The following is a 27,687-nucleotide window of genomic DNA, read 5'->3' on the forward strand; positions in this document are numbered from 1 at the left end:
AAATCCAGGAGTATGAGGGGAAAATTAGAGAACTAAGTGATACACTAAAAAGAAATAATATACGCATAATTGGTATCCCAGAGGAGGAAGAGAGAGGGAAAGGTGCTGAAGGGGTACTTGAAGAAATTATAGCTGAGAACTTCCCTGAACTGGGGAAGGAAAAAGGCATTGAAATCCAAGAGGCACAGAGAACTCCCTTCAGACGTAACTTGAATCGATCTTCTGCACGACATATCATAGTGAAACTGGCAAAATACAAGGATAAAGAGAAAATTCTGAAAGCAGCAAGGGATAAACGTGCCCTCACATATAAAGGGAGACCTATAAGACTCATGACTGATCTCTCCTTTGAAACTTGGCAGGCCAGAAAGGCTTGGCACGATATCTTCAGTGTGCTAAACAGAAAAAATATGCAGCCGAGAATCCTTTATCCAGCAAGTCTGTCATTTAGAATAGAAGGAGAGATAAAGGTCTTCCCAAACAAACAAAAACTGAAGGAATTTGTCACCATGAAACCAGCCCTACAAGAGATCCTAAGGGGGATCCTGTGAGACAAAGTACCAGAGACATCACTACAAGCATAAAACATACAGACATCACAATGACTCTAAACCCGTATCTTTCTATAATAACACTGAATGTAAATGGATTAAATGCGCCAACCAAAAGACATAGGGTATCAGAATGGATAAAAAAACAAGACCCATCTATTTGCTGTCTACAAGAGACTCATTTGAGATCTGAGGACACCTTTAGATTGAGAGTGAGGGGATGGAGAACTATTTATCATGCTACTGGAAGCCAAAAGAAAGCTGGAGTAGCCATACTTATATCAGACAAACTAGACTTTAAATTAAAGGCTGTAACAAGAGATGAAGAAGGGCATTATATAATAATTACAGGGTCTATCCATCAGGAAGAGCTAACAATTATAAATGTCTATGCGCCAAATACCGGAGCCCCCAGATATATAAAACAGTTACTCATAAACATAAGCAACCTTATTGATAAGAATGTGGTCATTGCAGGGGACTTTAACACCCCACTTACAGAAATGGATAGATCATCTAGACACACAGTCAATAAAGAAACAAGGGCCCTGAATGATACATTGGATCAGATGGACTTGACAGATATATTTAGAACTCTGCATCCCAAAGCAACAGAATATACTTTCTTCTCGAGTGCACATGGAACATTCTCCAAGATAGATCATATACTGGGTCACAAAACAGCCCTTCATAAGTTTACAAGAATTGAAATTATACCATGCATACTTTCAGACCACAATGCTATGAAGCTTGAAATCAACCACAGGAAAAAGTCTGGAAAACCTCCAAAAGCATGGAGGTTAAAGAACACCCTACTAACGAATGAGTGGGTCAACCAGGCAATTAGAGAAGAAATTAAAAAATATATGGAAACAAACGAAAATGAAAATACAACACTCCAAACTCTTTGGGACGCAGCGAAGGCAGTCCTGAGAGGAAAATACATTGCAATCCAGGCCTATCTCAAGAAACAAGAAAAATCCCAAATACAAAATCTAACAGCACACCTAAAGGAAATAGAAGCAGAACAGCAAAGGCAGCCTAAACCCAGCAGAAGAAGAGAAATCATAAAGATCAGAGCAGAAATAAACAATATAGAATCTAAAAAAACGGTAGAGCAGATCAACGAAACCAAGAGTTGGTTTTTTGAAAAAATAAACAAAATTGACAAACCTCTAGCCAGGCTTCTCAAAAAGAAAAGGGAGATGACCCAAATAGATAAAATCATGAATGAAAATGGAATTATTACAACCAATCCCTCAGAGATACAAACAATTATCAGGGAATACTATGAAAAATTATATGCCAACAAATTGGACAACCTTGAAGAAATGGACAAATTCCTAAACACCCACACTCTTCCAAAACTCAATCAGGAGGAAATAGAAAGCTTGAACAGACCCATAACCAGTGAAGAAATTGAATCGGTTATCAAAAATCTCCCAACAAATAAGAGTCCAGGACCAGATGGCTTCCCAGGGGAGTTCTACCAGACGTTTAAAGCAGAGATAATACCTATCCTTCTCAAGCTATTCCAAAAAATACAAAGGGAAGGAAAACTTCCAGACTCATTCTATGAAGCCAGTATTACTTTGATTCCTAAACCAGACAGACACCCAGTAAAAAAAGAGAACTACAGGCCAATATCCCTGATGAATATGGATGCAAAAATTCTCAATAAGATACTAGCAAATCGAATTCAACAGCATATAAAAAGAATTATTCACCATGATCAAGTGGGATTCATTCCTGGGATGCAGGGCTGGTTCAACATTCGCAAATCGATCAACGTGATACATCACATTAACAAAAAAAAAGAGAAGAACCATATGATCCTGTCAATCGATGCAGAAAAGGCCTTTGACAAAATCCAGCACCCTTTCTTAATAAAAACCCTTGAGAAAGTCGGGATAGAAGGAACATACTTAAAGATCATAAAAGCCATTTATGAAAAGCCCACAGCTAACATCATCCTCAATGGGGAAAAACTGAGAGCTTTTTCCCTGAGATCAGGAACACGACAGGGATGCCCACTCTCACCACTGTTGTTTAATATAGTGCTGGAAGTTCTAGCATCAGCAATCAGACAACAAAAGGAAATCAAAGGCATCAAAATTGGCAAAGATGAAGTCAAGCTTTCGCTTTTTGCAGATGACATGATATTATACATGCAAAATCCGATAGACTCCACCAAAAGTCTGCTAGAACTGATACATGAATTCAGCAAAGTTGCAGGATACAAAATCAATGTACAGAAATCAGTTGCATTCTTATACACTAACAATGAAGCAACAGAAAGACAAATAAAGAAACTGATCCCATTCACAATTGCACCAAGAAGCATAAAATACCTAGGAATAAATCTAACCAAAGATGTAAAAGATCTGTATGCTGAAAACTATAGAAAGCTTATGCAGGTAATTGAAGAAGATATAAAGAAATGGAAAGACATTCCCTGCTCATGGATTGGAAGAATAAATATTGTCAAAATGTCAATACTACCCAAAGCTATCTACACATTCAATGCAATCCCAATCAAAATTGCACCAGCATTCTTCTCAAAACTAGAACAAGCAATCCTAAAATTCATATGGAACCACAAAAGGCCCCGAATAGCCAAAGTAATTTTGAAGAAGAAGACCAAAGCAGGAGGCATCACAATCCCAGACTTTAGCCTCTACTACAAAGCTGTCATCATCAAGACAGCATGGTATTGGCATAAAAACAGACACATAGACCAATGGAATCGAATAGAAACCCCAGAACTAGACCCACAAACGTATGGCCAACTCATTTTTGACAAAGCAGGAAAGAACATCCAATGGAAAAAAGACAGTCTCTTTAACAAATGGTGCTGGGAGAACTGGACAGCAACATGCAGAAGGTTGAAACTAGACCACTTTCTCACACCATTCACAAAAATAAACTCAAAATGGATAAAGGACCTGAATGTGAGACAGGAAACCATCAAAACCTTAGAGGAGAAAGCAGGAAAAGACCTCTCTGACCTCAGCCGTAGCAATCTCTTACTCAGCACATCCCCAAAGGCAAGGGAATTAAAAGCAAAAGTGAATTACTGGGACCTTATGAAGATAAAAAGCTTCTGCACAGCAAAGGAAACAACCAACAAAACTAAAAGGCAACCAACGGAATGGGAAAAGATATTTGCAAATGACACATTGGACAAAGGGCTAGTATCCAAAATCTATAAAGAGCTCATCAAACTCCACACCCGAAAAACAAATAACCCAGTGAAGAAATGGGCAGAAAACATGAATAGACACTTCTCTAAAGAAGACATCCGGATGGCCAACAGGCACATGAAAAGATGTTCAACATCGCTCCTCATCAGGGAAATACAAATCAAAACCACACTCAGATATCACCTCACACCAGTCAGAGTGGCCAAAATGAAGAAATCAGGAGACTATAGATGCTGGAGAGGATGTGGAGAGACGGGAACCCTCTTGCACTGTTGGTGGGAATGCAAATTGGTGCAGCCGCTCTGGAAAGCAGTGTGGAGGTTCCTCAGAAAATTAAAAATAGACCTACCCTATGACCCAGCAATAGCACTGCTAGGAATTTATCCAAGGGATACAGGAGTACTGATGCATAGGGGCACTTGTACCCCAATGTTTATAGCAGCACTCTCAACAATAGCCAAATTATGGAAAGAGCCTAAATGTCCATCAACTGATGAATGGATAAAGAAATTGTGGTTTATATACACAATGGAATACTACGTGGCAATGAGAAAAAATGAAATATGGCCTTTTGTAGCAACGTGGATGGAACTGGAGAGTGTGATGCTAAGTGAAATAAGCCATACAGAGAAAGACAGATACCATATGGTTTCACTCTTATGTGGATCCTGAGAAACGTAACAGAAACCCATGGGGGAGGGGAAGGGAAAAAAAAAAAAGAGGTTAGAGTGGGAGAGAGCCAAAGCATAAGAGACTGTTAAAAACTGAGAACAAACTGAGGGTTGATGGGGGGTGGGAGGGAGGGCAGGGTGGGTGATGGGTATTGAGGAGGGCACCTTTTGGGATGAGCACTGGGTGTTGTATGGAAACCAATTTGACAGTAAATTTCATATATTAAAAAATAAATAAATTTTAAAAAAATTAAAAATAAATAAAAATAAATAAATAAATAAATAAATAAATAAAAACAAACCACTTCATATTATATTTAAATTACATCATGTATTTATTCTAAAGTGGTTGAATATCAAGCCAACCCATATTGTTTGTTAGATTTCCTTGCTCATAAAAACCCAGAAAAGCGAACAAATAAAAATATGTATTAATTAACTAGATAGTGGAATCCTTTCACAATGTATTTGTATATAAAACTATCATGATGTATACTTCAAATATTTTGCAATTTTGTCAATCATGCTTCAAAAATGCTATAAAAACATATCAGAACATCAGAATAAACAATGATTTGCTTTAATGGAAAATAGATTCTAAACATGTGTGTGTATGTGTGTGTGTGTTTCTGTATTATCTCTTAATTGCCTTCTGTCTTTTTCTTTTAGGGAAAAGAAAGATAAGGATACTATTTTCTTGTATTTGATGGATGACTTGGCTTTTCTTTCATTCATTCTATTAATAGTAAAGCAAAACTCAACTTTTGTGACTGACAAAGATCTGGACTTTACAGTTAATGAAGTAGTAAGAAATAATGACACATACTAACTTATGCAATAGACTATTCAATATGTGTGGTAAGATTTTTGTGAAACAAATCTCATTGATTTTATTGAAGTAATTGTATATTTCAACTGAGATGTTAAATCCTGTCTAAGTTAGAAACTCTGGAGTAATGTTTAGATGGATATAGGGAAGAAATGCATATTGCTATTTTATTTATACAAGTTTTGATTTAAATGGATTTTGTAACATTATTTTCACATACAAATAATTATAATGAACAATTACTTTTAGTTATAGTTTTTCTTCTAAAAGACTGAAAGAAGGCATTTAAAGTAAAATGAAACAAAATTATCAGGCCATACATACAAAAAAATCACCAAACAGCAGGATTTCTTGGGACTAGAAGCAATAAAAATATACACAAATATAAGAAGACTAGATATATATTTTACAAGTACAAATATAAGGAAAACCTAAGTTTGTCTACACATTTGAAGAGACAAAAAGAGAAAGAAGAATGATAGCAATCTCCTTAAATGTTTTGATTGATATAGTTGCCATAGAGCATATGTGTGTATAGTATGGTAGTTGAAATTTGTCTCCTCAAGGTTAATTCTGACCCTTCCCCGGTTTAAGGAACAGTGTGTTACAGGTTGAATTGTGATCCTCCTCAAAAAAAAAAAAAATATATATGTTGGAGCCCTAACCCCTGGTACCATGGAATGTGACCTTATTTGGAGATAGGGTCTTTACAGAAATAAAAGTTAAAATGAGTTTATTAGGGTAGACCCTAATCTGATATGATCAGTGTCCTTAGGGAAAATTTGACCACAACGAGAGGCAAACATAGAAGACAGACAGTGCGAAGAGATACAGGGAGAAAACTGGCCATCCCATAAGCCAAGGAAAGAAGCCTGGAACAGACCTTTTTATCAGAACCTCAGAAGGAAGCAACCCTGTTGACATCTCGATTTCAGACTTCTGGACATCAGAATCATAAGGCAATACATTTCTGGTTTTTAAGCTACTCGGTTGGTAGCATGCCATCATGGAAGCCCTTGCAAATCCATTCTTGGTGCCTCCACTTTCCTCAACAAACTCCTCTCCTGGTCTCCACTGCTTGGAGTTTCTCCAGCATTCATAGGTGCATGCCGGTGCCCAGTCGATTAGAGTCCCTACACCCATAGCTTCCTCCTAGGACTTCTTATCAGAGCCACTTCTTGCCTTAGGGTTTTGGTGCTGTGCAGAAGATGCTCTGACGGAGAAGATAAGGAAGTCAACTCATAAGGAGTTGCAGACAAGAAAGGATGAGTGACAGGGAGAACAGAAGGGTCCAAATTACACCAGTTGAGCTGCTGCCACTGGCCCTGTGTGGAGAGCTACACCCGCGCTGCTCAGCAATGAATTATTTTTGTTCTATTAGAGTGAGTTGTTTGAGCTGGGATTCGAGTCCTTTAATTGAAAGGGACTTGAAGACTCTGGCTAACGCTGTGTGTGCTTGACAAAGTGTCTTTCAACTCCTTATTTTCAGGAATACATGTATATAGATGATAGATAGATGATAGATAGATAGATAGACAGATAGATAAAAATAGATAGATAGATAGATAGATAGATAGATAGATAAGAGATAATAGGTAGATAGATAGATAGATAGATAGATAGATAGATAATAGATAGATAATAGATAATAGATAATAGATAAACACACACATATATATAAATCAGTAATGCCATTCTAGGAAATGGAACTGAGTTTTGCTTGGTTTGAATTTATGTAGCTAGTCTGTATGGTCACATTTCAGAAGATATTATCAGAGCTAAACGTTGGTGTCATTTTACTGTTGGATTTGTTTCATCCACTCTTTCTCATCTACTTATTGATATACGATGAACTCACTTTAAAGCTAATTAATACTACTGCTATATTTGCTGCACTTCTCAGGGAGGCAGATGTTGATTATGTGAGGTGCTGCTCCCAGCCAAGGTGTGGGGTCCGCTAATGTGATTGACCTAGGGCTCAGACCAAATCCTGACCAGAGCAGGACTTCAGGATATTTGGCCACCAAAATTACACACACACACAAACACACACACACACACACACACACACACACACACAACATGGTACTAAAATACTTGGCTGAAATACGAAAAGACGATATCACATTCCAAAGGCCTTCATAGACTCTATGTCAAATTTACAAATCTGTTTGCTAAAACCTGGTAACAATTTTCCCCTTCACTTCTACTTGAGAGAGTCTGATTTTGAGAGAAATCCTTAGAAGCTTCTGCCTACAGCAGGAGGGGTGAGGTGACCATTTTTGACCCCTAGACTGGTGGAAAGCAAATGATATATATGTTTAATGTGATTATTGAGAGAGGAAAGGGGAAGGAGTGAGTATACCGTCCCTTACTTCGAACCTAGAAAAAGTATCTCAAAAGGATAACTCCGGGAACTTGAGAAGTGTTTCTTACAACTGGTAGACAAGGTCAACTGATGTTGGGCTCTGCCTAAAAAATTTAAAATGTGAGATGAAGGCAGGATAGTTACTGAAGATGAACCTTTATCAATGCCAAAAAGGTGTGTGTGTGCGTGTGTGTGTGTGTTCAAGAGGTTTGCCCAAAGGGACAAACAGGCTTAGGTAAAGAAAAACTAGAAATGTTGCCAATGCGCAGGGGCTGAAAAAGAAGCAAACAAAGAACAGAGAAGGGAACATCACCCGAGGGTGAGGAATAGAAGACAAGAAAGGGTCCACGGAAGAAAAGGCATCAGCCTCAAAATATTTTTAGGCCCAAAGGAGTATAACAGTAGCCCCTCCTGTCCCTCCCTGTCCCTTGATCTTTATGGGGACAGAAACCTGTGTTGCCAAAAAGGGAAACAAGTAAAATTATAAAGCAGAAAAAGAGAAAAAAAATATCAGCCTCTTGACTTTTTACCTCGATTGTTGGCTTCCTCTCTGAAGCAAGTCTGAACAAGGAAGCAGGATAAGCCCTGTCTTTAAAGCAAGTAAATCTTTACTATTACAAAGGAGCTAGGCATTTTAATAACCCACCAGGGAACTTTGTATTACTTGAGTTATATCAGAAAAAATATACTACATAAATATGAAAGGACAGAGGGAGACAAAAAAAGAAAAAAATTGAATGTAATCATTCCAGCTACTTAGAGGGAATTGTCTCTCTGTCTAAAAGGATACACTGTGCCTCCGTATGCAAGTTTTACGCAAAAACAGCAAGAAGGGAGGTGTCTAATAAAGGTCTGTTGAATGATTGAGTTCTTTATCAAATGATGTTATTCCAACGTTAAGCTTGACAAACAATTTATGTATACATTTTGAGAATATTTAGTATTATGTTTTTGTTCCTTGTTTTTCTCAATTTTAGGAAGTTATTGCTCTTAAAGCCATTTTGGTATATTTTGTGTCACATGATTTCTTAACATACATTAATTACAAAGATTGTTGTTAATAATTCATTTCATGGACTCAAGCATTTTTTTTAAATTTTTTTCATGTTGATGTTTAAGAGAGAGACATAGCATGAGCGGGGGAAGGGCAGAGAGAGAGGGAGACACAGAATCCAAAGCAGGATCCAGGTTCCGCGCTCTCAGCACAGAGCCCAACACAAGGCTCGAACCCCTGAACCGTGAGATCGTGACCGGAGCCAAAGTCGGACGCTTAACCTGTGGAGCCACCTATGCCCCCCTTAAGCATCCTTTTAATGCATGTTCAAAACTGCTTTAGAAAATTAAACGTAGAAAAGAAAGTGGTGGGATTTTATTTGGTCGCATGACCTTCAGGCGTTACTTAACCTTTTTGTGCTCAGAGTGTTCATAGTGAAATTTGGATAATAATTCGCTACTCCATTAAGTTGCCTTAAGGATTAAGTGTGTTCACACAGGTAAAACACTTAGAATAATGACTGTTACCTGAAAGAGTGTTGGAGAAATGTTAGCAAGTATTGTTGTCCTTGTTTGCCTCATGATGTGTCTGTGTATTGTACTAGAAAAATAAATGTTACACTAATGAGTAGTTCGTGCTTAAGTGTTGACATATTTCTACACGCAAGACTTCCGTGAAGTGAAGGTGGCAAAGACGATTCAAAGGCTAATAAACATTATCGTACTACACCTATTAGGCAAAGTAAATATTTCCTGAGTTATTTACATCATAAAATAGGAATTACAAAAATACTGCTTCACTCTATGAGTGGTACAAATGAAAGCATAAACATGTGTCGATTAAGGCCCACTAACAAAGACATTGTCCACCTGGTTTGTTACAATGGAATGTAACACAAGCACAAGGATTATATTGCTTAACATTATCCAAATAAAATTCTTAAAAAATCTGACAAAAAATATCTGAAAACATCCTTGAGACTTTATTTTTTTAATCACACCTAATTTTTTTCTGTCCATGAAAAATATTCCTTTTGAAGGTGTTCAAGAAACCACAAAGCAAATAGCTAATATACGCCCTGATTTTTCTATACTTAAAACAAAACACTCTTTACACTTAAGGGTTTTCTTTTTTTTCTTTCTTTATTTCTTTCTTCCTTTCTTTCTTTCTTTCTTTCTTTCTTACTCCCTTTCCTTAAAAAAATATTGTTTCTCTTTTTTTCCCAAGTACATGATTTAGATCATTAGTTTTCAAATGATACCAAGATAAGCCCTTAACCAGATTATAGTAGCAATGATTTTAATGCTTCTCTGGTTATTAAGGATTTGAATTGTGCTTCAGTTTTTCCTTATCATTTCCCTGTGGCTTAATTTCTGAAGTACATGCAAATACTCAAGACCTAAAAGGCACTAATATTCCAAGATGAGGTAGCTCCTTGCTGCAAGTGAAGAAAGAATTTAGAATATCTGTTTTATTAATAACACTCATAGAACGTAGGGACACAGAAACCCAGCCTCATTCCCTTTCTGGTATAGTCTAGGCCTATTCATGAAGATCTTTCCTTTTTGAAACCACGTAGAGGGTGACCTCTATGACCAGTATTCCTGTCATCAAAGAAGATACAAAAATGACAAGCACAATCTTAGAATCCTCAACCAGCCGTGTTCTGATTACAGAGTGAATAGATTTTACACAAAGGATATATTTTATCACTAGCCAGGGCTGTGTCCAAAACCCTATGCAGTTAGTTTTTTATCTCATTGCACAGCCTGAGATTCTACAACCCACTTCACATATTTTAGAGACTGACCAGATTATTTCCTAGACTCCTTTCCCCTGTGCCTGTCCCCAACCGACTGACCAAGGCTCTTAATTCTTACCACTCTGATGACGAGTGTAGTTCAAAAAAGAAAACCAAAGAGAGATATCTCTTCAATTCTAAGCAGAACTGACTTGTCACCCTATCCATATCTTCCTTCTTTGAGACCCCTGCCTGTTTGCTTCAGTCCCAGCCTTTCTGAAGTCAAGGTGTCCTAGGAGAGCCACCACTTAGGGTCAGGCTTCCCACCCCAGCCTCACTGAAGATTGATGAGGAAGAGGAGAGAATCAGAAAACAATCTGAAAGAAAAACAAAAATAGTCTAAGAAAGTTCCAAGAGGGAAGAGTTCACTTTCCCTAGCCCTGTTCAATTAAAACGCATTAGAGTGTTTTGGAGGAAAATGCAATTAACCAAACAGGGAATGTTAAATTGTTCATTTTGTCATATTTTAGAAAAAACAACTCATCTAGTATATTGTATCAGAATAATGAATAATACCAACAACTTTATAGAAATTGTAGGTAGTATTGGAAGAAAATCAAGTGTTCTTTCCTGTGAATCTCTGAGGTGCCTTATTCAATATTCCTTCTCTTTTGTTTTTGGAACTATCAGCCCTACTTACTAAGAAACTAAGGCCTCTGCCCTCAGTCTATCTGCTTTGGATGACATTGATTCCTAGGCTGCCAGGGTTTCTTCCATGAGTGAGGCATGGGAACAGACGAATACATCACACAGGATCATTGCACTTCTTTAGGTTCTTTGACAAAACTTTTCGAAAAGAGGAGTTTGTTTTCCCCTAATGCTATTATGTTAGGGACCCAGGAGCTAGGGGTTTTTCACAGACATTTTGTAAACACTGCCTGAGAAACCAACATGGAGAGGGGAAATAAGAATCAGGAAGTGAGCCCCTGGTCCCTGCTTTAACAAAATTCAGCCCAAGATCTGGACCCCCCAATTGTATGACCCAATGCACTCCTTTTCTGCTAAAAAAAAATTAAATGTTTTTATCTAAAATAAAGTAGGGTTTCTACTACTAAACCAAAAAAGTCCTGACTAACATGATCACCTTGCATTTTTGCCACTATTTCTAATCAAATTCCAATTAAGTCTTGTTTAATGTTATAAGAGCTAATGTCAAATTGGCTAATTAGTATTTGAAACCAACGATACACAGTACATTTTATCCTCTTATATTAAATTCGATAAATGCTATTAGTAATATGAAATGTATTTTTAAGTTATTTGGAAAGATTCTGCCCTTTTTCTATTTGAGAGTAAGCAGCATAGATTCATGTCTTGGGTTCTTGATATTTCCCTGAGTTTTCCAACACGCTTCTGGTTTGCAGAACATGATGTTCTTTCCCTTCAGGTAATTACATTTGAAATAATCCAAGGGGCTATCAAAATTACAACTGTATAAGCTTATTTTTGTAGAAGTCACTTTATAGTTTTTTCTTCTTTTTGAGTTTGCAATAATGAATATCCTATGACTTTTTATGTTTGAAATAAACATTCAAATTATTTTCAAATATTTTGAAATTGGCAAAATAAAAAAAGCTTCTGCCAAACAAATTTCCCTTGAATTTATAAATGTGTGTGTTTTTGATGGAAACTTAATCCATATGTTTCTCATTCATTTACTATTAGCTGACAAAAATGTTGTTTTGCAAGAGTTTGATATCTATTATTTTCAAACTCATGTTTTAATAATTTCCCTTCTCATCTACAGAATTCTAAAAGGAAATCTGTCTCAATCAGTCTAATTTGATGTCTTGATTTTCAAAATTCTATTTGTGGATCCAGGTGGCATACTGCCAACAGATTAATCAAAATTTACATTAAGAAACATTTTTTATGATAAACGGTTAAAGTGATAGATATAACGGCAGAAAAGGAGCACAGTGTAAATCAGAGAGGGAAAAATGATGGGAAAAAAGTGGGCAATGAAAAGATAACAGCCCAATGACTCAGCCCCAAGACAATTTCTTAAATAACTACATGTTGTAAAAATTTGGGTATGAATCAGTTTATATTTTAAGATATGGCACATGAAGCTGTCTTAATTATACAACAGAGAGCACATGCTAGAGGTCCAAGTAGATTTTCAGTCAACAGAGCAGGTGCCTAATGTATGACTTTGCTCTTCTCCTTCCATCCACTCCAGCCTGAAATATACCTGAGCCCTGCAAGTGGACCCGAGGGAGTGGGAGCCCCTAGGTAGTACGAGTGGGAAACAAAATATCACATTGTGTTCAAAACCACTGAACATGTATTTTGTCACTTCCCCTTTATGCTATGGGTTCTTTCTTTTCTATCATTTAAACGCACAAGTTTTGGAAAGAGAATTGTCAAATGACACATTTTGTGAGGGTCAGATGTGAGGAGCAATTGAGCGTCATATCCCTTTCGACGGGATATTTGCACTGTTTGTACAGCATATTCTTCATAATTTCTCTCCATTCTGAAAGTAAAATGGCATTACCACTAACACTTAACAGTTATCAATCATTCCCATATGTCGGGCTTTGTGCTGGGTGTTTTGCACACATCCATGCTAGTCTTCCAAAAGACAGGAAAATTACACCTTGTTATGTGCATTTTACAGAGAAATAACTCAACAGGATCACCTTCCTACAGGTTCTCACTGTTCAGTAGTATTTTAGAAGTATTGTCTACAAGAATATTTTGTATTCTCCCAACTCTCCCAATTCTCCCAATAGAATTACTTGCTGTAAGAAATACTTCTTAATACAGAATTAATAGGGATGTCTTTATATTACAAAGTAACATGTATATGTGAATATATATGATATATAATATTTATATTATTTATATAAATTATATATATAGAGAGAGAGAGAGAAAGAGAGAGAGAGACGCGCACACACACATGTATATCTATTTATCTCTGTGTAACAAATACTAAATATGCACAACAGCTACCAATGTTCCAATAATCTTGTAGTTCGGCCATTTGGAACACAAGGCTCCAAACACATTGTAGGACTTCAGGGTCATGTAAAATATTTTTAAGGTCTGGGTACAGAATTGGGCTACAGTTTGGTGACCATACTAATGAATTGTAGGAGAGGCAATGTTAGGATGAGACTGTCTCCATTCCATTGGTCAGATTCAGGTATAGGATGTGGTGAAAACCCAGTATGATCTCTCCAAGAGTTCATTATTATGGTCCCCGACCTCTTCTGTTTTTCCCCATGTACTGGACATACGTGCCACCTCTCAAGGAGTCAGTTCTATTTAGTCCTATTTCGTCAGTGCATGTGTCTAAAGACCAGGACCATCAGTCGTCTTTCACAAGTCTGGTTGTGGCAGACCAATGACCTAGGACCAATGACCTAGAAAATGCAATGACAAGTTGTCTGCTCCTGCAAATCTGATACTAGGAAAGAATGCCTGCAATGAACATGTGCAATCAGACATGAAGCAGTCATGGGCTGATAGAAACACTGAAATCTCACTGGGTAGCTATTGTGAAAGCACTTTACTTAGGGATTGAGGGATATTCCTCCTTTATTCTAGGGAAACAACTCTCTTATACATGTCTTCCCAGACTCCAGGTTCTAAGAAGTTACTCCCTGCTTATGAGTCTACTTGTCTCCATATGAAATGAGAATTCTTTAGTAGATGCCTGCCTCTTGATAATGGAAACCCACGTCTTATTTTATTTTTTATTTTATTTTATTATTATTATTTTTTTTTTAACGTTTATTTATTTTTGAAACAGAGAGAGACAGAGCATGAACGGGGGAGGGTCAGAGAGAGAGGGAGACACAGAATCGGAAGCAGGTTCCAGGCTCTGAGCCATCAGCCCAGAGCCCGACGCGGGGCTCGAACTCACGGACCGTGAGATCGTGACCTGAGCTCAAGTCGGAGGCTTAACCGACTGAGCCACCCAGGCACCCCTTTATTATTATTTTTTAATGTTTATGTATTTTTGAGAGAGAGAGACAGAGCCTGAGCGGGGGAGGGGGAGAGGGAGAGGGAGACACAGAATCCAAAGCAGGCTCCAGGCTCCGAGCTGTCAGCACAGAGCCCGACAAGGGGCTCGAACTCACGAACTGTGAGATCACGACTTGAGCCGAAGTCAGAGGCTTAACCCACTGAGCCACCCAGGCGCCCCACCCACGTCTTAGTTTAGATGTTAAAGCCAGGTTTCCTTGTTAGTATATTTTTGTCAAATCTTAGAAGGCTTCTGCTCTACTTACTTCCAGTAAGTTCACTGTGCCAGAAACCATACCCACAATTCTTTCCTCAAGTATCAGGAAGAGGGGCACCTGGGTGGCTCATTCGGTTAAGCGTCCAAGTCCTGACTCTTTGACTCAGGTCACGATCTCATAGTTTTTGAGTTGGAGCCCTATGTCGTGCTCTGCACTGACAATGCAAGGCCTGTGGGAGTCATTCTCTCTGCCTCTCTCTGTACCTCTCCCCCACTCGTGCATGCTCTATCTCTCTCTTTCTCAAAATAAATGAACTTTAAAAATAAACAAATATCTGGGGCGCCTGGGTGGCTCAGTCGGTTCAGCAACTGTATATCTTAGACTTGCTAAATGTTTTCCCACTCGATAATAGTGATCGCCAGCTTTCTAGCCTCTAACACCTGAGTCCTCACCTCCTGCACTTAGCTCTTCACTATTACCACATATTTTAGGGTGTTTTTTTTTTTAATTTTTATTTTCTGTATTAGTCAGGACAGGATATATTTTACTGCAGTGTTCTGAATTAGTCAGGACAGGATAAAAAGATACATTTCAACATCTCGTCGGCTCACTGTGATAAAAGTGGATTTCTCACTCGTGCCCCAGCCCAGTATGGGCGTGTGCATCTCTGAGCTTTGCTGAGCACCTCTCCTTTTCAAGCAGTGACTCACGAACCAGGCTGCGTCCATGTTTTAGCTATGTCATTTGGTGCAGGTGGCCTCTAAAGTTACTATGTGATAGGAAAAAAAGACTTAGAGCAGGACTTATTTTTTTATAAAAATATGCCATCGACATCATCTACACAACATGGATCAAAACTTAGTCACATGACACCAACATTTACTGCAGCCTGGGGATTGTAGTCTTTCCAGGCCCAGGAAGAGGAAGTAGGACAGTGAGCACATAGTACTCTTTGCCATATAACTGAAAATGTCTGTTTAAACACTCCATTCCTTCATCTTCATTTGACATTTGAAGATTAAACTAAGAACTTCTGTTCCATATAAACTTTCTCTATCCTGTCTACTGGTCTATTAGATTAATTTATTTCCATTTTGAAGGAGCTACCAACAAAACGTTCTAAGAGAAAATGCCTTTTTCCTTGAAAATGTTACAAAAAACATTCTCCTCACCCTGGGAAATCCAAAGTTGGAGAAAAATGCATTGGCAAAATTCATGTCACTGCCACCACATACAGTCTCCCAGCTGTGTTCCTTCCCCCTGTCTCACTCCATCTCTTAATAACTAAAATTACAGTGTTTCTGGCTTCAGGAATCACCATATGGAAAACGTCTAGCGCTTTAGAACCCTTTTTCATGCCATGGTGCATAAGAAAACTGTTAATATCTTATGATATATTTAATCACATTACACTGTGTGCTGTCCATACTAGATTTATTTCTTAAAACATGCTTTAACGTGCATTCTAAAGTGGACAGGACCTATGACCATTCAGACACCAATGCTAAGAAGAGAATAGTAAGGATGAATCCCAGATTTCCACCTAAGACAACTACTTGATTTAAACAAAGACAAAACGAAACATTATTCATGGAACAACCTCTGAATGTTTATATTTTTGAAAATGAGTGAACTGACCAGGCTAGATAATATAAATAGACACATGGGACAGTATATATCTACCTGGGCATGCGCTTTATAAAATGTGGCTATTGATGCTTGGACAACAAACTATCTTTGTTTGATTATTCATCATAACATTATATCCTCTCTTTTGATTGCAACCTTAAAGCTGAAAGGGACATTGATTGCCACTGAACATAAACAAATTTTTTAAATAATTTTTACTAGAAACAGTAATTTCAATCCAATTGGATGCAAAGCAGATTAACAAGAAAGTGTTTATGATACAAATAATTAAATAAAAATAATTATGCAACACACATTGCTTCATTTCAGACATAGGTAGAGTGGGGATTAATTTAGAGGATAAGAATTTATATTAAAATAAAATGATGGGGGGTGCCTGGGTGGCTCAGTGGGTTAAGCGTCCGACTTCGCCTCAGGTCATGATCTCATGGTTCGTGGGTTCAAGCCCCACATCGGGTTCTGTGCTGACAGCTCAGAGCCTGGAGCTTGTTTCAGATTCTGTGTCTCCCTCTCTCTCTCTGCCCTTCCCCCAGTTGTGCTCTGTCTCTCTCTGTCTCAAAAATAAACAAACATTAAAAAATGTAAAAAATAATAATAAAATAAAATGATGGTACAGTCAAAAGAATAAAATTGTTGTGTGGAGGATTTCCATTAGATACTATTTTTAATATTATTTTAACTTGATGTTTAAGAAATCAAACACACACACAAAATTCTTTTGAATTCATTTGTTTTAGCTTTCTTTCTCCATCTTCCATTGTGGACCTCTTAGTAGAGATCTATTTTATGGTTTTAAACACACTTAATAATAGTTCTTTTCTTTATTTTTTTTAATGTCTGTTTATTATTTTTGAAGGCCAGAGCATGAGCAGGGGAGGGACAGAGAGAAAGAAAGGGAGACACAGAATCCCAAGCAGGCTCCAGGCTCTGAGCTGTCAGCACAGAGCCCAATGCAGGGCTCAAACTCACACCCCTCGAGATTAAGACCTGAACAGAAGTCGGACACTTACCCAAATGAACCACCCAGGCACCCCAACAAGAGTTCTTTTCTATGTTACTTGTGTTAAATTCGCCGTATGAATTCAATCCTCTGAAATTGTCTCTCTCCATACATTTACAATTATTCAATAAAAATTAATATTAAAAGCTGGTCATTTAGATTTCCTGAGAGATGTTTGATTTCAGGGCTATTTTAAACATTTATGGAGACTATATACGACACATGAGATATTTTACTTTCCATTTGTGCATGTGTGTAAGTGTGGGTATTTTAGGGGAGAAACTGCATAATAAACATTTTACTCACCCTCCTGAAGCTGCACCCTGAGTACCTCTAAGCTACTGAAAGAAGTGCTAACGTGTATCTTTAGGCAAAAAGGGAGCTGAACTAAGAAAGATATCGCAGGTATTAATGGTGAAGAAAGAGATCAATCGAGTCTTTTGGTGAATTGAATTAAGTATTTTTTTTTTAATGTTTTTTTTTTTTAACGTTTATTTATTTTTGAGACAGAGAGAGACACAGCATGAACGGGGGAGGGTCAGAGAAAGGGAGACACAGAATCTGAAACGGGCTCCAGGCTCTGAGCTGTCAGCACAGAGCCCGATGCGGGGCTCGAACTCACGGACCGCGAGATCGTGACCTGAGCCGAAGTCGGCCACTTAACCGACTGAGCCACCCAGGCGCCCCTGAATTAACTATTTATAATAAAAACAAGATGAATAAGGTAGATCTAAAAAACATAAACATACACTTAATTGTTTGAACTGTCGCGTTATTTAAGAGTAGAACAGAAAATGAAATGCAAACAAAAAAGAGTGGAATACAGATTTTTTATCTATCTTCGAGTTTATTAATAATGCATGTATTTTCTTTAAGTTTATTTATTTTTGACAGAGAGAGAGAGAGAGAGAGAGAGTGTGAGCGTCAGCTAGGGAGGGGCAGAGAGAGAGGGAGACACAGAATCTGAGGCAGGCTCCAAGCTCCGAGCTGTCAGCACCTGTCCCGGAGCTCAAACTCATGAACACTGAGATCGTGACCTGGGCCAAAGTGAGACGCTTAACCGACTGAGCCACCCAGGTGCCCCGATAATGCATGTATTTTTAAAGTAATCTCTGAAAGGGGCGCCTGGGTGGCTCAGTCAGTTAAGCATCCGCTCAGGTCATGATCTCACGGTTTCGTGGGTTCGAGCTCCACATGGGGCTCTGTGCTGATAGTGCTGGGAGTCTGTTCGATATTCTCTCTCTCCCTCCCTCTCTGCCCCTCTCCCACTCACGTTGTCTCTGTCTCTCTCAAAATAAATAAATAAACTTAAAAAAATTAAAAACAAATACAATAATCTCTGAAAAAATAGATACAGATGATGTGACTTGAAAATCAGTAAAGAATAGATGCAGAAGAGAATAAAAATCATATCAATAAATCACCAGAAGGGGGTGAGGCAGTATTTGTGAAAAGCACGGGAAATCAAGGGAAGTAAACACACACACACAAAGTGTTAATAAAAGAGATTAAAATACATACATAAGCATAATAGAAGTAAATGAATGAAGCACACTAGTGTGTGAAGAAAAAGAGAGTTGTACAGTCCATTGTATAATATGATATCCTTCATATAAGACTTTTTCGGAATGCAACAAAAATACTATGTTTTTGGTGGATACATGTTTGTAACACACTTACAAAAACACAAATGGAAAGACACACACCAAATTCAAAACAGCAATTACTTCTAAGAAAGAAAGATAAATTATTTAGTGTTTTCTTTTATTTAATAATAGGTTAAATTTTGGGGCATCTGCATGGCTCAGTTGGTTAAGCGTCCGACTTCGGCTCAGGTCATGATCTCACGGTTCCTGAGTTCGAGCCCCCATCGGGCTCTGTGCTGACAGCTCAGAGCCTGGAGCCTGCTTCAGATTCTGTGTCTCCCTCTCGCTGCCCCTCCCCTGCTACGCTCTGTCTCTCTCTCCTCCAAAAATAGATAAACATTAATTTTTTTTTAATAATAGGTTAAATTTTGCTGATTCTGGGTGGTACACAAGTGGATGTCTCTATGCATTCGTTTTTATTTGAATTTTTCACAACTAAAGAGATTGCTTTACATATGTTACAATAGAGGCTAATCTTAGCTAGATCAACAGACACTTCTCTGTCACTACATCATCTAAGGATCATAGTTTCTTCATGTTGGTTGTCATGTCACCCCCCTTAATATGCAATATTTGTCTACCTCTTCAAGGATGGCCTCCCACCAGCAGAAAAAAGGAATGAAAAAATAGAGAGTAAGAAGCTATCTTTTACAGATATGACACCCCAATTTCATATATCATGTTTATTAAGCCATCAGACAGAATTTAGTCATATCATCATACAAATATGCAAAAAAAGTCTGGTAAATACAGTCTTAAGAGGGGTGAACATGTGCCCTGGCTAATACTTTGAGGTTCTATTACTAAGAGGAAAGAGAGAAGCATGAAGATAGTCACACAGTAGTAACACAGCGTGTCTAAAAGTGTGGGCTGTAGATGACTGATTGTTAAGAATCTTTTGGTTGGGACGAGTATAGTTTTATGCTGCGAGTAAACAGCAAAACAGCAGTAATCATTTCTATCAAGATATTTCATGAATTAGCAGCACCTAGGTGGCTCAGTCAGTTAAACATCTGATTTTGGCTCAGGTCATGATCTCATGGTTTGTGGGTTTGAGCCCCATGTCAGTCTCTGTGCTGACAGCTTGGAACCTGGAGCCTGCTTCAGATTCTGTGTCTCTCTCTCTGCCCCTCCCCCACTTGTGCTCTCTCGATCTCAAAAATAAATAAACACAATTTAACAAGGAAGATATTTGATTAATTAAAACAGAAGGACCATATTTTTCCTGAGCACAAAGCTACATGAGGGAGAATGGGGTTAGGGCAGGTAGTGTAAATTCTCCTCCTAAGAAAATCTCTTTTGTTTAAACAAAAGCAGTGTTCCTTACATAAATGGGCATCTAGAAGGAATTGGAGTAGAAAGAGCAACTAATGTCACTAGAAGAAATGATACTGAAATTGTCAAGATCAGCTTATCTTACATTGTTAAACTGGTAAACCACTCTCCAAAAGTATCTCGGCCAGAGAGGGGGATATAGCCTGTTACATGTTGCCATTACTTCAAAACCTGTCCCTTGATCTTACGTGTGGGCTGGTGATAGCAATTACTCTGATTTCAGGCTTCTAAATGCAGGGGGAAAACCTTATGTTGAGCTCCTCTAGTATCTTTTTTTTTAAGAAATAAGGCACAATTTTAGATTCCTTTGCAGCCCTTGTATCTGCAACTTGGTGGTAGGATATTCCTACCTTCTGAAATTTATGAGTACTCTACTAAACATTTCTTAATACATTTTTCAAATTTAATTATTTATAGCCATGTTCTGCCTTAAAAAAAAAAAAAAAATGTCCAAAAAAGAACATCCACAAAAGACACCAGAGAGCACTGAGGTCCTTCAAAGCAGCCAAGTTCTGTGATTTCTTGTTAAAATTTTGTGAGGTAAAGTTGGCCTCGCACAGATATTTTCCAGAGATGTGGAGTTGGCAGATAGGGTGCCCATTGGCATCTTACTAATGAAAAAATCAACTAGTTCAAGTGATTGGAAAGCATGCAGTGTGTTTGCGTCTTAGGATCTGTTAATGATGCGAGTAGTATAACTGGAAGCTACATATAAGTTTCTTAACTTGGGTAACTGAGTGTCTTCAACCGCACGCGTGACATTGTAGTAGCTGCTGAGTTTAGCCAGCCTTTTCCTACTTTAAAATGTGAGCGTTGGGGCGCCTGGGTGGCTCAGTCGGTTGAGCGTCCGACTTCGGCTCGGGTCACGATCTCGCGGTCCGTGAGTTCGAGCCCCGCGTCGGGCTCTGGGCTGACGGCTCGGAGCCTGGAGCCTGCTTCCGATTCTGTGTCTCCCTCTCTCTCTGCCCCTCCCCCGTTCATGCTCTGTCTCTCTCTGTCTCAAAAATAAATAAACGTTAAAAAACAAAATGTGAGCGTTATAAGAACATGGAATTTGAAGACTAAAGTGGAAATGTCAATGGATGTTAAAGGGTCTAAACATTAAAATTTATAAAATTACTTTTATGTCCAACAATACTGTGAAAGGAAATGAAAAGAAAAAACTTATTTGTATTTTTCTGATTCTGTGTTATTTTAGGTACAAGTTAAAGCTTCAATGCAGTTAGTAACACTGTAGAATCCTTGATAGTCATGTGAATACAGTTATGCGAAATTGTTATAACAGCTTTGGAAGGTATATCTTGAAAATGTTAAGCCATGTTCTTATTTGCTAATAGCAATAAAACGCAAATAACAGATTTTCATTTATTTTAGACAATTTTAATGTCATATATAATATGTTTATATATACGTATATATGTATATGTGCATATTATGTATATACGTGCATATATCTGTATGTACATATATATGTATATATATTATGTATAGTATATGACATATACAATTTATATATAATTTATTTTAGACAATTTTAATGTCATACATAGTATATATATAAACATATATGTGTATATATGCATATTATGTATATACATACAAATATCTGTATGTACATAATATATATGTGTGTATATGTTATATATATTATATATTTCATATATATACACATTCCCTGAAAAAGTACAGTTCACATTTTGGTTCCTATTCATTTTCAGAATTAGTTGTGCCCAAATATATAAACATTATTTTGGTTTTGGAAAGCATCAATAACAAAGTCCTCCCTTTTTTTCCAGTGAATTGATATAGCTCTATGAAGCATGAGAATTATCTTTAAATAACAGGCTTGTGAGTTTAAATAAATTCCAGGACAATGAGGCCTGTTTAACCATGATTTTCCTTTTTAGAAAACACAAATCTTTATGGAAAGTAAATGGCTTAACATTACTCTACAAACATCTCCTAGTTTTAGGGGGAAAAAAGGAAAAGTACACATTTATTAAGTATGTTCCAGTCTTTCGGACGAGGGAGAAAACACGATCATGGACTTAACTCGCCAACACTACAAATCCACAGGATTGAAAATGTACTGTAACCAAGAAAGTTACAAAGCCAGAATGCTTAGGAAATCCAGTGGGTTCGATGACTCTGGAAGTATTTTCAGAGACCTTATCGACTAAGCTCATTATACTGATATGTAAACTAGAAGGAAAGCTTGGCTTTTCCTTCTGGAGTCCATTCAAAAGTCTAGAGGACAGAGGTCTAGAATTTACCACAGTCGGAAAGTTTCAAATTTGTCTCAAAGTTAAGCAGAGCTAGGAAAATTAACTAAATTTGTTTTCATTTCAGACCTAATATTCTTAGAAGGCAGGCCTTCTAGATATGTTGATTATTTCTGCTTAGAAGAAATGTAAAGAAAGACAAAATAGACAAAATGCACAGAAGAGTTACAAACTATGACTTTAGGCAAAAAAAAAAAAAAAAAAAAGGAGAGGCTCAATTTAGGGAGTAAATTATTGAAAATTAAAGGCATTAAGAAAGCAAAAAGTTTCCTGTTGTGATAAGAATATTCTGATATCGTTTTTATTAATTTACCATGTTACTGTCCTTCCCTTCAATTTAGCACTTACTTTGTAAGCCTATCTGAAAAGGAAAACAGAAAAGAACAGGAACATGGACTTGTCACAGATCTGGCAGCTAGTATTTCCATGAGTTTTGATTTCCCAAATATGTAAATTCAAACCTAGTTTTCAAACTAATTTAACAGTGATGGCCCAGTTGTTTCTGTAGCTATTTAGTAAAGATATTGTGTTTCTTCCATTTAAGCCTCATTTAAAATGAAACCCAAACTCTTAAATCTTTGACCTTATTTTTAGTAATATGCACACACAAAAAACCATCGTGAAGCCAAAAATAATTTGGCAGTTTTATTTCAGAGAAGCTATAGAAATATTAGTTTTCTGACAGGATTTAAGCTTTAATTGACCAAGTGGTTCTAATGCCCATACAAGGATAAGTGACTTCCAAAATTTGCATTTAAGATTGTAAGATTAACTTCTTTCCCTTGAAATGAAGGGCTATGACTGCTGCTGGAATATTAATGTCTTAAGAAAGGGGAGTAGGTCAAAGAATACTGCAATGACCAAATCAGCTCTATCGGGTTACAGGGAAAAAAAAAAAAAAAAAAAAAAATATATATATATATATATATATATATATAAAATAATATATAAATATATATATTATATATAATATTTATATATTTATATATAAATATATTTATATATAATATATATTTATATATATATAAAATATACATATATATATATTTGAACCAAAAAAAAGGAAAATGTTTTGTTGCCCCCCCCAAATAACTAATTTTCATTCCTTTAAGGCCAATCTACAACTCATGAAGAATTCATGGGTTAGAAATTAAAATTCAACAGATCATGGTAGTGGTTTGGATATAGGGCAAGAGGAAGAAGGAGATCAAAATTTCTACCTTGCATAATTTGATGGTGTCCTCTCTGAAAGAGGGAACACTAGAAATGGACCAGATATGAGTGAAGTCAGACAAGATCATAGGTATTCTTTCAGCATATCAAGTCTGACTTATTTTTGAGAAAACCAAACGGAAGTTTTCATCCAAGTGGCCATAGAAGTGAACTTGTCTCTGTAATTCACTGGTTTCCTGAAGGTAACTAACATCTTCTTGCATATCATATTTGGTACCAAAGGCCTGCTGCATCCTGCTGATGCTGTTGGACTTCAGGGGGAGGGGCCTGGGGCAAGAACGAAAGAGAACATCTTGGCTGAAATGGTCGCAGAGTCTGAGACAGAAAGAGAAACCCCACATACATCCAGGGAGACTTGAGGGCAGTGTCACTTTTTTTTTTTAACTCTCTTGACCAAATCCTTCTGCCAAATGGAAAAATGAATGAAGTAAAATCTTTCTAAATGTCTTGTTCTGGGAGTACAGAAGTAAAAACAAACTGTCAAGACTTCATATCAAGGATGTGGGAAGGTAAAATTAACGCATCTTAGGAGGAGCTTTCTTATTTTTATCTAAGGACAGAGGACAAGTTTAATTTGATTTTTAGAAACAGAAAAAGTTGTTACTCAAACATTCAAAAGCATAGTTAATTTACAAAAAGGTAAATTCAAAAAAAAATTTTTAAAGGTAAATTGAATTAACCAAAATTAATCAATTAAGCAAAGACTATGTGCAAGAAAAAGAGAAATTGACAACATATGTTCCCTATGACCCAGTGTGTACCCATGTTTGATTTCTATACATCAGGCCATTCTAGAATTTTTGTCCCATTTCAATGCAACTAAATATCTTCAAGGGGGGGGGCATGCAGTTGATGTATAATCAGTAGAAACAATAACCCAAAGGTTGTCTTTGTGATGCTTTCCAGCTGCTAGTTATTACAAATAAAGTCCCAAATATCCTTCTAAAGAAGAAAGAATATAAAACATATATTATGAAATTTTCTGCAATTATTGCTACATGTGACAACAAGGGTGAATCTCACATCTGCTGTAGTAAGCAAAACAGGTCAGAAACAGAAGACTATACACTATAATGAATATATATATATATATATATATATATATAGAGAGAGAGAGAGAGAGAGAGAGAGAGAGAGAGGGAGAGAGACAGACCAAAGTAATCTATGGTCATAGAAGCCAAGGAAGTGAATACTTCACACTTTAATGACTGGGTAGGGGGAACACCAGTGAAACTTGAAGATTTCTTTCAAAAAGATCCTCCTCCTACATATACAACAACATATAGAATATTCCCAATTGGTAGGTTATTACAAATAATTCTGCTATGAGCTTCATGCACATACCTTTTGGTGCATACATGTATGCATTTCTGATGATACTGTTAAAACATAATTTTAAAAAGTTGAAAACATTATTGTCATGCAAGTATGAAATCAGCTCATATCAATGATTTAATAGCTAATTAATAATAACTAATTCATTAACGAAAGAACCAGTAATATGGTGATGCTGGTTCAAAGAGCATTTGAGGAACAGGAACTTAGACAGTTTATTAGAAAAGGTACACTGAAATAGTTTATTTATTTACTTATTTATTTTTATATGAGACATTTGTTTAATGATCTGTAGGGCAATAAACTGTAGTATTTAGGAATGTGAACACTTCTGTACTCAGGGTATGGAAAATAGAGGTAGTTAATATTTCGTGTATACATCATTTACTGTATCAGAATTTTAAATAAACAAAGATTAATTTTGTAATTGAATTATTTTATAGCAATGGTAAATATTTCAAATACTTTGCAAAATGGAAAGTGAACTTACTAGATAATTAAGGTAACTGTTTTCTTTATTGTGCCTAGGAAATACCAACATTTAAAAACGAAGGCTAAGAAGCCAAAGAACCACCAGGAGAACTAAATGATAGGAATATAGAAGCAAAAATTTGTCTACCATGAGTGAATGAGGGAATTACTGAAAACAAAAAGTTAGGGCAGAATTTTAAAGACTGCTTTTTTCTATAAGCTCTTGGTTCTGCATAGGAAAGGAAAAGCATACTTCATCAGTGTGAATTTTCTAGAATATGATTAGGCTCCACAACTAATATTGCATATTGATTGCATTTGGCAATAGCAAAATATAAAGGGGAGGGGGGAAGCAATGTAGAGATCAGAATGGATCCATTGCTAATCAATTTTATTATGGGTACCAATTTTGTGTTTCTTAGTGTATGGCCCTGAAATTCATATAGAAAGAATCTTCCAGAAATTTATCCCTCTTTAAATCCAAGTCTATTGGTGGCCAAGCCAGAATGGTCATTAGATATGTCAGTAAAAACCCCTGTTTCAAAGTCATCCTATAAGAATCCATGGTTGCCCCACCATTTTATAGAAAACTATTTAAAGAAAATAGACAATTTTTTAATGTTTATTTTGAGAGAGAGAGCGCGCGAGAATGAGTGAAAGAGGGGCAGAGAGAAAGGGAGAGAGAGGATTCACTCTGACAGCACATAGCCCAACGCAGGGCTCAATTCCACAAACCATGAGATCATGACCTGAGCTGAAATCAAGAGTTGGATGCTCAACCAACTGAGCCACCTAGGTGCCCCTAAAACAGACCATTCTTTAACATCAGTTAGATGTGATAATTTATGGTCACTCTAAATACTCCATTATTATAGAATTCCCATATCCCAACAAATTGCCAGATCGTACCAAATTTCATACTAATCATCCAATATGGGACCATATATAAAATTCTTACCCACTATTGGAAGCAAGAAGGGCCTTAATTTTCTATGGATTACTTCTCACATACATGGAAGAGAACAAAACCACTAAAAATAAATTCCCTTAAGAAACTTGTTTCTCTTTTAGGCTATGAAACGGGCTTAACCATTATTTTCAGTTTTGCAAATGTTAGCCATATTGGATCCATTTGGTGGTCCAACCATACTCTACAGAAACAAATTAACAGAAAACAAACAAACAGACAAACAAAGTGCTATGGGAGAAGCCAGCATACTGAAGAAATGTTATTGTTAATTTATTTTAAAAAGAGCTGTATTCACTGTAATGCTTCTAAACAGGAAGGATTTGGAGTCAGTTTCACTTCAGAAAAACACTCACATATATGAAATGTAGTCAAGTTTCTGGAGATTTGGACAAGATAGATATCATGAGAGCACACTGTTATTGTTGAATGTGGATTGTCTTCATCCCATTCTAATAAAGCATTAAAATCTGGGAGATTCTGTTACCTTGTGCCCCACTCAGTAGCCATCACCCCAGCAGTTTGTGTGGGTGCAGTGGTGAAACATATTGCGCTCCTGGCATTTTTCTGACTTGGATGTTGCTCTCTGTTGAGCGTCACATTCCTTAAGAGGGTTAGCTTGCATGTGCAATTTACAGTACAATGCTTGAGTCTGAGCTGATTAAAAAAGCATCAATATGTTTCCACCACTCAAGAAAGCTTCAAGTTCTTCATGACACAAGTGAGAAAAGAGGAAAGTTCACTTTCCTAGAAAAATAAACACTCCCTATATAAATAAACAAAGACCTTCATCGCAGTATAAATTGTTTGTGAAAATGGTTTTACTCAAGAAAGGATTAGCTTATTGCCAGAACAAATAGTTGCTACTGTACATATCTTTTTTCTTTTAATCTATACCAAGAAACCCAGACTCAAATATTTGGCAATTTAAGTATTTATGTAATATTTAGAGGTTTTGCTTTGTGGTCACATCTTCTAACCATTTCAGGGAGGACATAAAAAGCAAAACCATAAAAGAATACAACTTAAAAAAAGATAAATTAGAATTCATCAAAACTGAAGACCTCTGTCCTCTGTAAGATGCTATTACAAAGTGAAAAAACAAACCATAAACAACGATAAAATATTTTCAATATTTGTGAAATATATTTGACA

The 27,687-nt window shown here is 36.8% G+C and overlaps 1 long non-coding RNA gene across 1 annotated transcript in view; it reads right to left on the bottom strand.

Moving 5' to 3' along the window:
- Window positions 1-27,687, bottom strand: part of LOC131511458 (uncharacterized) — a 49,408-nt gene that overhangs the window by 20,428 nt on the left and 1,293 nt on the right. The gene's annotated exons all lie outside the window — the stretch shown is intronic.

The sequence above is a fragment of the Neofelis nebulosa genome, chromosome 5, assembly GCF_028018385.1.
Source record: "Neofelis nebulosa isolate mNeoNeb1 chromosome 5, mNeoNeb1.pri, whole genome shotgun sequence".
NCBI lineage: Eukaryota > Metazoa > Chordata > Mammalia > Carnivora > Felidae > Neofelis > Neofelis nebulosa.